The following is a 12,879-nucleotide window of genomic DNA, read 5'->3' on the forward strand; positions in this document are numbered from 1 at the left end:
GCTGGGTGGAGTGACCATCGCTCAGGGCGGTGTGCTGCAACGACGAGGAGCTCAACAGGCTGCTGGGTGGAGTGACCATCGCTCAGGGCGGTGAGGAGCTCAACAGGCTGCTGGGTGGAGTGACCATCGCTCAGGGCGGTGTGCTGCAACGACGAGGAGCTCAACAGACTGCTGGGTGGAGTGACCATCGCTCAGGGCGGTGTGCTGGGTGGAGTGACCATCACTCAGGGCAGTGTGCTCTGCCCAACATCCAGGCTGTTCTAGCTGCTCCCCAAGAAGACAGAGAAATGCTCTGCCAAGGCAACATAAACCTGCTGGATTCATTTAACCCATTAAGACCTGAGGCGATTCTTAAAAATGTTTTCTAAATCCTTTTTGTAAAAGATCTTTAAAAAAAATAATCCCGATTTTTCAAAAATAGCCAAAGAAATATAAAGTGACACAGATGCGTTCCAGGTCTTACTACCACACAAAGGCTCTTTTAAGAGCCAACGGCTTCTCTCAAACTACTTGCAGCAGTGTATGGGTTATTACATTAACTAGTGTGTATATTTCATGTAATTCTAAAGGCCAAGAAACGAGGCCTGACCTGGGCAGTGCTTTTTTTAAATATTAATCTAGACTACACAAGCTCACATGTAACATTGCAAGGCAAATTAGATCTGCCATTTTTGAATAGCTGACAGTGACACATAAAATGGAGCTTCCAATATTGGTCTACATTTAGCATGTTGAACGTTTATTTATGTTCTACTTTAATCAACCATCACTAGTTCCACATCTAGATTACTTCATGCCTTTGACACTTCCACTTCCATATCCAAATGATCTTGATATTCAACTGAACTAGAAGAGTTCCCAAGTAAATATAAGAGACAGAGACGGTCATATTCCTTTAAGGTTCATTGATGTTGTGTATACATGCACACAGGTACATTATACACAGGCATTGTAGAAACAGCTACAATAATAATAATAATAATCAAGCAAGGTTATATCTCTGAACATCTATTATAAAGTTGACCTGTGCCATGCCAGTGTCCTTGTTCAACACAAATATTGGTACGCATGCAATAAATGTTTTTGTTGTAGCCTACAGTATGTGACAATTAATAAACAACTCAAATGTTGAGAAAGGAACCTTTCTGTGGTGATCTACAAACACCACAATGAAAACATTAATACATAGAAATAATATTCAGTTTTCACAGACCTGAAGTAAATCTGAAGCATGAGTAGTGTTTGATTTCCAGCAGATTTCCAGCAGAGGGCAGTGATGTCCTGACTCCTGACTAAAACAAACACGATGAAGAGACTGCTCTTTCAATACAGAAAGTTAAAACATTTTCCAAAATCAAGATTTTCCCAAATGTTTAAAAAAATATAACAACATACAAGATCACATCGTACGTGCTGGACTTGTAGATCGGCTATTTTGTAATAGCAAGTATCAAATAGGATTGAAGTGGATTTTTGATGGTATAGTAAAGTAGGGAGGAGACGTCAGCTTCGAGCATTGCATGGCCTCATCTACGTCCTCAGTTGAACCCACAGCCCTGCACGCACTGACGGCCTCAACTACATCCTCATCCATGCTATAAATACACGTGTTGCTCTGCTGCAATAATACTGAGGAGCAGCCTCAGTATTTTCTGAAGTGTTTTACATTCATTGTATCCTTACAATGGTAGAACCAGCAGAGAGCGGCGGAGCTAATACAGAGGTTCCGGTCGCCACACTTGTGGATTGGAAATTCAGGATCGGAACCTGAATTCCCTGAAAACCTGAGGTTCCCTCTCTTATACTGTACCAGCATAGGGCTGTTTGTCTCTCAGTGGGGTCCGGGGACCCTCAGGGGTCCTTGGGGTGGTTCCAGGTGGTCCCAAGCAAAAGTAGTTAATAGTGTCACAATAATTTTAAGCACTTTATCCATTTATATGTTGGCTTTTCAAAAATAGTAGATCTACAAGCTCTAAATCTTACAAGTGATACATATAGCACAAGCTTGTATATTATGTGCTATTTTTGAAAAAGTTTGAAAAATATAAAAAAAAGTTTGAATAATTGTGACGTTTTTTAACACAAATCTTCTCTTCTGGGTGTCCCTGGCACACAAAAAAAATTCAGATGGGGGTCCGCGGCAAAATATAATATTCATTTGGGGGTCCTTGACTTGAAAAGGTTTGAGAACCACTGCTGTGTGCAGATTGTGTTCGGTCACGCTCAGTGCCACAGTCCCTGTGTGACAACAACATTCTATCCTCCTCATCTCTGCCTTTCACAGTTTTCACTGTGGCGGCACAACATTTTAACAACACCATTTACACAAATCTGGTATGGGGGGTCTCTGGCACAAAATGTTTTCAGTCTGCGGATAAACACACATTAATTTGGGGCTCCTTGACATGAAAACGTTTGAGACAAGCTAAAAAAATAAACAACTACACTTGAGAAACAAGCCCCAAAAAAACGCAACCCGTACGAATATTTACAAGCAACTTTACAGAAAAACAAGCCCAAAGTCCTTTATAATAACCAGACATGGCAACGCCGACACCACTCACTCTGTGAATGCACTTGAGCAAGTGACAGTGACAGTGGATCAGCCAGTCAAATGCTGAAGTCGCACACTGTATTTGCATTAGCTTTGCTATGAACTCTGTTGAAAGAATGATGTACCCTAACCATAGAGGTTATGTACCCTAACCATAGAGTTAAAAATAATAGAGAGGGCACCCGAAATCTCCTCCCATCCACTTGCATTGAGTTGCTCACCCAGCGCATAGTCCTAAATCACCCCTTCTTCCGGGTTGGAAATTTGGTCGGCGCGGCCTATTTTGGGCCCCAGTGCGTCACTTCTGTGACGAGTTTTGTGTCACAGAAGCGCGCAGCCCCGTGCGAAAGCTCGTGCGCATGCTCGTGAGCCGAGCCCATTGGTCGAAACCGTTTTCGCTCGTTCATGTTGAGGCCCCTAAGCTGCAGTACCATGAATGGCCAGCATGTCCATTTGGCTTCAATGAAACCACTGGGTTCTGGGGGCTTGACCCTAACTGGTTGCACATTTGGTTCCATTTCTATACACTCTGAGTTAAATGAACACTGATGATAATGATACTAGGCTACAGTGTAGATTGGGGGTCCCGGAGATCAAAATGTTATCAAATGGGGGTCTGTGGTCTAATGCATCTCAAACTTATTGAAATGAAAATGGTTGAGAGTCACTGCTATAACCGTAAAAAAAATCTTCTTTTATGGGGGTCCCTGGCATATCTTTTCGAATGGAGGTCCGCAGGCAAATATGTGTCAATTTGGGGGTCCTTCACATGAAAACGTTTGAGACCCACTGCTCTATATGATCATCAGTATTAGAAATGATTTGTGTCATTCCTAAATGTGTTTGTTTTGCGATGATTTTAGACGTTTATTTCATGAAGTAGTGATTCAGCTGGTTGTTGGAGGGAGTTCAAATCATGTATGGTTTGTTGACTAGGCCACTGTTTCTCAAAGTGGGGATATTTGAAAATATTTACACGCTCACAATGCGTTGCATCAGGACGCATTGTGAGCTCGGCTATTTATTAAAACATTTTTAAATGAATATTTTTGAAACATAAAACAAATGTTGACCCTGGCACAAAAACGAAAAGAAATGCCACGTGCACCAATCCTCTTTGTGGTGCCGATCGACCTACTGCAAAACATCATTCAAAACATCAAAGTGGCTGCACACACACACACACACACACACACACACACACACACACACACACACACACACACACACACACACACACACACACACACACACACACACACACACACACACACACACACACACACACACACACACAGCCATAGTGACAAAGAAGGGAAAACAATTAAAGAAAAAAAACCTACCAGCACCCATACCAGCCTGGTGGGTGAGGTGAGGATATGATCAGACTCACAGATGGCTGCAGTGTCAAACCACAGCCACCAATGATGTCTTTGCTGAGAGGTCTTCCTGCACGTCACTTGCAGGACCTTGTCTCTCACGTTTTTCGGGTAAACCACGACATCTGGGCTACTGTATCTTACACATGGAAATTGACACGTTACGTTAAAGTGACATAATGCACCCCCCCCCCCCGTGCAAGGAGGGGGCAGGGGGACATTAAAATAACATAGTGCAATCCCCCCTCCCACGCACGCAAGGAGGTAGTGCAGACACACAGGAAAGTAAGTGAGTGTGTGTGTGTGTGTGTGTGTGTGTGTGTGTGTGTGTGTGTGTGTGTGTGTGTGTGTGTGTGTGTGTGTGTGTGTGTGTGTGTGTGTGTGTGTGTGTCTGTGTTGAGTGCGTGCACATGAATGACCGCAGACGCAGTAGACAACATTGTGACACAAATGATCAGAATTTCAATTTTTACTGTTTGTGAATAAACTCATTTTGACAAGAGCATTAATAGTCTATTACAGGGGGTGCAGTGGTTCTCATTCTCAACCAGGGGTTTGTGAAGTAAGCCTATACATGCACGCTATACAAATATACATCAACACTAAGCATTATGTTTGAGTTGCCAATCAATGTCAATAAAATTGTACTATAGTACCAAATCACAACAAGTTGTCTCAAGACACTTTACATTTAGAAGCAGAGAATTGACCTTGTCCCTCAACCCGAGCAAGCAATTTGACTATCATGTCATTATGCACTTTATCCTGGTTCATAAAGTGGTGTCCTTGGACGGTGTTCCAATGGGTCCCTAGCAAAAGGAGAAACAGGTTAACCACTTAAGCCCTATATATTTCTATTTGAAAATAGCCAAAGTACAAGCTCACAACACAGCATGCATTATGAGCTCATAAATCGGCTATGTTCAGATCATGTTGACAAAATCTTCTCTTTCCAGGCATAATTCTTGTTTTGAAATGGGGTTCCATGACCAAACACTTAGCAGTTTGGGAACCACTGCTTGAAGACACTGCTATCCACCTGACAGTTGTCAGTGTGAAACTACTGGAGTGTGAAACTACTACTGAATTAGTTATGAGAAAGACAAACACATACGCACACACGCACGCACGCACGCACGCACGCACGCATGCACGCACGCACGCACGCACACGCGCACACACACACACACACACACACACACACACACACACACACACACACACACACACACACACACACACACACACACACACACACACACACACACACACACTCACACACACACACACACAGAGCATCTCGGTATGACAATGTGTGAATAATAATTAGAAAGTTAGTAAAAGCTTCTATAAAAAGGGACAGTTTTCCATGTGAGGGTAAGTTGTTCATTTAGACATGGAATCAATGGGCCCGCCCCCAAAGAACGCCCAATAGTTTATGGATTTAATTTTCCCCCCACCCTCATCACTGTGTACTCATGGGAAAGTCATGTTAATTACTTTTAGTGATGATTCCAACCTCAGATTGAGTGTTAAACGGTGTGTACCGTGTCATTACATTCCACAGCTATAATGTGACCTTTTTGTGTAGACAAACTCCACTCTGTAAGTCAACGTCAAGGTGTCTTCTATGTGAAAACCAGGTACATTTTACAGGTTACTATGTACATAAAAAAGGAACAGATAATATAGCTAGAGAAAATAACCTGGTGTAACTATGCAGAAAGGTACTATTAAAAAAAAATCAGCAGGTTACTCATCATCCAGTTTCAGAATCACACTGGGGCACAAATTGGTCAAAGGCACAACCTTGTCAAGGACTGTCATGTCCTCGCCCACTCCTGGTCTGGTATAACCCTCTCTACATGGATTCTTGAGTCTGCTATCTTGCATGTTGTTTCCACAACTTTTGCTGTCATCCAGTGGTGTAAAGTTACTAAGTACATTTACTCAAGTACACTTTTGAGGTATTTTTTACTTTACTTGAGTATTTCCAATTTCTGTACTTTAACTTCTACTCCACTGCATCTCAGAGGCTAATATCGTACTTTAACTCCACCACAATTATCTGAAAACTTTAGTTACTATTACTTTGTAGATTTTGTTACAAAATTATTATTACAAATCATACATTAACCACTTTAGCCCTATATACATGTCAGCCATTTGAAAATAGCAGATCTACAAGCTCACAATGCGTCACAATGCGACGCATTGTGAGCTTGTAGATCTGCTATTTTCAAAAATATTTTTATACATTTGAAAACATTCTGCATAATGAGTACTTTCTACTTTTGGTACTTTGAGTACATTTTGATACACACTTTTGTACTTTTACTCAAGTACATTTTTAATTCCGGACTTTTTACTTGTAACAGAGTATTCCTTCATTGCATTATTGATACTTTTACAAGTAAAATATGCGAGTACTTTTTCCACCACTGCTGTCCTCTGTGTCTGCTCACCCAAGCGCAACTTTGCCATCATCAGACGCCCTACACTGTGTTTGATATCAAAACCACGGTCAGCCGGCACCACATCACCTGGCAGCTGGCATCACCTGGAGTTTTCTGTCACATTCTTGTCACTGGCACAACCTCCCCACCCCCTCCCCACGACCTCCCCACCCCCTCCAAATGAATGAGATGTGACCCTGTGGTGTAATGCCTATGAGGTACTGTACGACATGGTTGTATGCAGGGGTGTCAATTGGGTATGGCAAGGTATGGCAGGTGCCATACCTTGGCTCCAAAAAATTATAATAAAAATAATAATAATTAGAAATAAATCATGAATAGTAGCCTAATGCAGATACCATTGTGTTTGTATTATGTTATAGCTATAATGTATATTTTTTATGCATTTCCGGAGTTTTGGGGGGTTTGACCCCCAATTGTTTTGCTGAACTGACGCCACTGGTTGTATGGTGTTTGTAATGTGAAAATGACTGACCTTGTGCTAGCTAGCAGAGTGGATGGTCTCCCTGTGAATAACTCAAAACAGTCTGTGATTACAGCTACATTTTCCCCAAATGTCTCCTCAAACTGATGCGCCATAATCTCACGCAAACCTTCTCTGCTTGGCCAGTACACAAAAGGCTTTAGTTGGGCATGCAAAACATTCAGGGTGGAAAGAAACACAGAGGACACAGTTGTTCAGCATGAAAGATGTGAGCCATGTGTCTGATTGGCATATTCAGTCTCATACGCATCAGAGTTATGAAGAGCATCTGAACAGGTGTCAATGCTGTGGCTCTCTTAGATGAGAAGGGCTGAACTCTGACAAGCAAACCCATTTAAGAGTTAATGTGGAAGTGAATCAACATTATGGAATTCCACAGTCTCAGAGCAACGGACAAGACCATGACAAAGCTTTCTCATGGAACACTCTCGGGGCAAAGCCAAAGGCTTTGAAGGGGCGAATAACTGGCAGAACTCGGAGCCCTGTGATTACAGATCTGACCGGCTGGCCTGCGCTACCACCCGCGCGTCACCATCATCGCCCCCGGACACAGGGTACCGCGTCTTTCACCCCCCTTCAACAGCGGAAAACTGCCAACGGGAGATCTACAAACAAATCTCCCAAAACATCGAGTGCTGAGCGTCAACTGTGGAAAACTGCCAAGGGGAGATCTACAAACAAATCTCCCAAAACATCGAGTGCTGAGTGTCCGGTGCGGCTGGGAAATAGATTCAGCCCATTGCTTCAGGACCCCAGATGCCCGTCTGATGACAGACCAAACACATCCTCTTCACCCAGCAGGGTAAGAACCAAGAGTAACTCAGAAGGAAAAAGGCTATATGATGAGCCTGAATTTCTGATCATAGGGGATGCCGCTATTAAAGATGTTAAAAGCTTGATAAGAAGAAAGGCAAAAGTGTTATGCTTCCCCAAAGACAAAGTCTCTGACATGAATGACAGAATTCTGAATCTTGTCGCTGAACACCCAACGGTGAAAACCCTGATTTTGCACGTTGGCACATGTGATACAGAGGACAAACAGTCAGAAATCCTAAAACGGAATTTCACTGCCTTATTCAGCAAAATCAGCTCACTTGATGTGAAGGTGTGCATCAGCGGCCCAATACCACCTACAAGAGGCGGCGATGAACGTTTCAGTAGACTGTCTGCACTGAGCAAATGGCTTTCAACTACGTGCACCAACAAATCTGTACATTTTATTGACAATTTCAATTTTTTTTGGGATAGAAGACACCTATTTTCCTCGGATGGGCTGAAATTGAACAAGCTGGGAGCAAAATTGTTCATGTCTAACCTTTTCTATAATGTTCCTATGTCTTCACCAAGCTCTCCCAAGGCCAGAGCACAAGATTCCATAACAACAGATAGTGCTCTGTTATCTGCTACCGCTGCTGAAAAACATGAATGGCTTTGTGTAGACGCTACCACACCATCCCCCACCGCTGCTGAGGGGGAGGGGGGCGCCACACCCCCCCCTACCAAGGATGGTGGAACATCCATAACAAATGAACTCTCTGATAACTCGGAAACAAAAACAAAGGCTGATGACAGCCTGGAGGAGATTGACGACTCTGATGACAGCCTGGAGGAGATTGTCGACTCTGCAGCCACGGTCTGCAGAGGGTCACGCTGGGAGGGATGGCGTCTCGATGAGGAAGATCAACCAACTCTATCACCTTCCTCCTCCTCATCATCATCTTTTTCCCTGTCCCCAATACCCCTTCTGGAGTTCACCAGTAGCATGAACGACTTGATTAAAGAGGGGACTAGAATCACCCCCCAAATCAAACGCCAGGCCCCACAACCATCAACCGTGCCCTGCCCCCCACCCATCCCCCCTCGACGGTTGACGCTGTTGGCACTAGCGATACAGAGGCGCAAGATCAGGAACGAAGAACGTGAAGAACAGCGCAAGAATTGTCCCTACGAATTGTCCCTACGTCTAGAGAATACATTTGACTGCTGAGATAGGCAGGGTCCATTATGCATAGCCAAAATCATGTCTGGGCCCAAGGCTATTTCACTTAGCCTTGTTGAAAACAAGGTTTACAATATTCCCACTGTTATCTCAAATAGAGCCTCCGGGACAAGGAGTGACTTTAAACACTCTGCAAATATAGCAAATTTAACACGCATTCCCTGTAGAGGCAACAGCCAGATAGTTGAATGCCTGAAGCTAAACCTGGCCCTATTTAACATCAGGTCACTTAATGACAAGTCTTCCTCTGTAAATGATATCATCTGTAAAGAGAAACTAGATATTATCTTTTTAACAGAAACTTGGCTTGGATCTGATGGAGCGGTGCCCCTAGCTGCAGCATGCCCACCAAAGTACAGTTTCATTCACTCAGGACGTGAGGGAAAAAGAGGAGGTGGTCTGGCGAATATCTTTTCTGACACTTTAAAATTCAAACCTCTGCCAAACCTCGGCAGTTTTAAATCATTTGAATACCAGGCCACCATATTGGAGAGTCAATCCTCTGTGCTTATGATTAGTATGTATCGACCTCCAAAGTGCAGCAAAGCCTTATTTCTAACAGAAATATCAGAACTTTTATCTATCTGTTCCACTAATTATGACAGAACTCTGATTACTGGAGATGCTAATCTACATGTTGACATTGTTTCGGATGTTGTGGCTATGGGTTTCCTACAGTTACTGCACAACTTTGACTTTATTCAACATGTTGTTGGGCCAACACATAAACATGGCCATACCCTGGACTTGGTGATCACTAAAGGTTTGAATATCACTGTTGACAGTATTATTGATAAGCCCGAACTAACAGACCACTATTTATTGTGTTTTAATATGACTGTCTCTGATCTAGGGAAAAACAATACAGAATATACTATAAAAAAACGTTTTTTTAGCTCATCTGCAGCAAACGAGTTTCCTCGTCATCTGGCGTGTGTGCAGGTGCCCCCCCTACTTGATGCTCCCTCAGTGAATGATATGGTTCAACATTTTAATCTCAAATTAGAGTCAGCTCTCGACATAGTGGCTCCTATGAAAACTAAAAAGAAACTTAACTCTAGAGTAACACCCTGGATCGACGCGCACATGCGCTCACTCAAGAAAGAATGTCGTAAAGCTGAGCGAATTTGGAGAAAAAACAAACTCACTGTCCACCTAGAGATCTTTAAGAAGTCAACAGTGGCCTATAACAAAGCACTGCGCTTGGCAAGGCAGGCATATTTTTCACGCATTATCAATGACAACAAGCAAAATGCCAGAGTCTTATTCTCTACCATTGAACATCTCTTAAACCCCCCCCAGGCTTACAAGGAGTCGCTCCCTGCTTCTAAAGCTAAGTGTGATGAGTTCGCATCCTTTTTTGAAAACAAAATTTTTAGCATTCGAGCTGGTATTATGAATGCTGCTGCTAGCACTGCAAATGCGGCAAATGGTGCATGGTGCAAAAATGTAGATCCCTCCAGAGGAAGCCTAATATCATTCTGCGCAATTAATGAAGAGGAACTCCGTAAAACTATATCACAGATGACATCATCATCTTGCTCACTGGATGTAGTACCCACCCCGTTTCTCAAAGAGGTTTTAGACAGTGTTATTGGAGATATCCTAAGAATTGTAAACAGCTCTCTACTTTCAGGCGTCTTTCCAGACTCACTGAAAACGGCTGTAGTCAGGCCGCTACTCAAGAAACACAACCTTGATCCATTGGTGCTGGGTAATTATAGACCAATCTCAAATCTGCCATTTTTGGGCAAGGTCTTAGAAAAAACTATCTTTCATCAACTGGATGTGTTCCTACAGAACAATAAGGTTCATAACAAATTCCAATCTGGCTTCAGGAAAGGTCATAGTACAGAAACAGCACTTGTAAAAGTAATTAATGATCTAAGGGTGTCCGCTGACGACAAAAATGTATCTGTTCTCCTACTTCTTGACTTAACCGCTGCTTTTGATACGATTGATCACACAATTCTACTACAACGTTTGGAGTACTGGATTGGTTTGTCAGGCACAGCCTTGTCTTGGTTTCACTCTTACCTAACAGGCAGAAGCTATTTTGTCAGTCTAGCTAACTTTGACTCAGACAAACACAACATCTGTTCTGGTATTCCACAGGGCTCAATTCTGGGTCCCTTATTGTTCTCCCTGTATATACTACCGCTGGGAGAACTCATCGCCGATCACGGAGTGAACTTCCATTTCTATGCTGATGATACCCAGCTGTATCTTTCAGTAGCTCCAGACGACCCCTGCGCTCTAGACCCATTGTTGACCTGTCTGTCCAGTATAAAATGCTGGATGAGTGAGAACTTTCTTAAGCTAAATGAGGATAAAACAGAAGTTCTCATAATTGGCTCCAGTGAGCAGAGAGAATCAATAACAAGTAGACTTGGTAACCTGGCTGTAGAAAGTAACACCACAGTAAAGAACCTGGGGGTGATTATCGATTCTGAATTGAATTTCAATACACACATTAATCATGTCACCAAGATTGCTTTCTTTCATCTTAGAAATATTGCGCGAATTAGAGACTATCTGTCGTTAGACGATGCAAAGACGCTGATCCACGCTTTTGTTTTCTCTCGGCTTGATTACTGCAACGCACTCTACTCTGGCCTGCCAAAGAAAACAACTGACAGATTACAACTTGTTCAAAATGCGGCAGCCAGAATTTTAACTAAAACCAGGATGAGAGAACATATCACTCCAGTTCTTGCTTCACTACACTGGCTCCCGGTTGTTTTTAGGATTGATTTTAAAATTCTTTTAATAGTTTATAAAGCTCTAAATGGTCTGGCACCTACCTACCTCTCTGACTGCCTAGAGAGATATGTTCCAAACCGGGCCCTCAGGTCTTCAAGTGCTGACCTGCTCGAGGTGCCTACAATGACATATAAAAAATACGGTGAAGCAGCATTCTGCTTTTACGGACCGACAGTGTGGAATAAACTCCCATTACACCTAAGACAGGCAGCCTCTGTCGATAGCTTTAAAGCACAGCTCAAGACCTATTACTTCACTCTTGCTTTTAGCTGATTCTTTGGTTGATTTTTAATTCCTCACTGTATTCCCTATTTTAATGTTGTTTTATGCCTTTGCTTTTGCTTGCTTTTATTTTATTTTATTTTATTTTATCTTTGTTTGCTTTATTGTTAAATTGGTTCTAACTGTAATTGTATTCTTGCTCTGTAAAGCACTTTGAGCTGCATTTCATGTCATGAAAGGTGCTATACAAATAAAGTTTATTATTATTATTATTATTACGAGCGCAAGGCTTGGCAGTCCGGTGTAGTACTTTGTCATCTGTATGTGTCTGAGCATCCTGCATCTGGGTAAAGGGCTCGCAAACCTCAGTTCCACACCTGCTGCTTATGCACCTGCTGCTTATGCACCTGCTGCTTATGCACCTGCTGCTTATTCTCCATCTTCATCTAGTGAAGATGGAGAAGGGGCATACATGGGCAACTGGTGGCCCGGGGGCCACATGCGGCCCCCACCTTCACTTAATGCGACCCACAGGTTAATATTGGAATACTGATATATTATTGATTTTCAGCTGTTACAATTCCAAACATACAACATGACCCGCTTTAATTACATCAGTCTATATTAGTAGCTTAATGACTAGTACGAACAAACAAAGAGAGAGAGAAAAGAATGAAAGCCTTTGTACCACTGACATCTTTTTCCTACTTTGTGTTGTGGGTGGTGACCAGTGAAAGTTAGATTCTCTGTTGTGAGTGTGGGGTCATGTGGGCCTTTAACCACACAGCCCTGTGCCACAGCGCACAAAGAACAATGGAACAAAGAAAGAAAACCCAAGAGTCACCTGAAGGAAAAACTATGTCTGTAAGATATCTAAACTACCAACCCCCTTTTTCCACCTCACACACTATATAAAGAGTCCATCATATGTGAGAAGGTATATAAGTCAACAGCTGCACTCTTCAACAACACTGCTGAACATAAAGCTGACCAGGCCCTGA

Source organism: Gymnoscopelus braueri (assembly GCF_963280865.1).
Source record: "Gymnoscopelus braueri genome assembly, chromosome: 8".
Lineage (NCBI taxonomy): Eukaryota > Metazoa > Chordata > Actinopteri > Myctophiformes > Myctophidae > Gymnoscopelus > Gymnoscopelus braueri.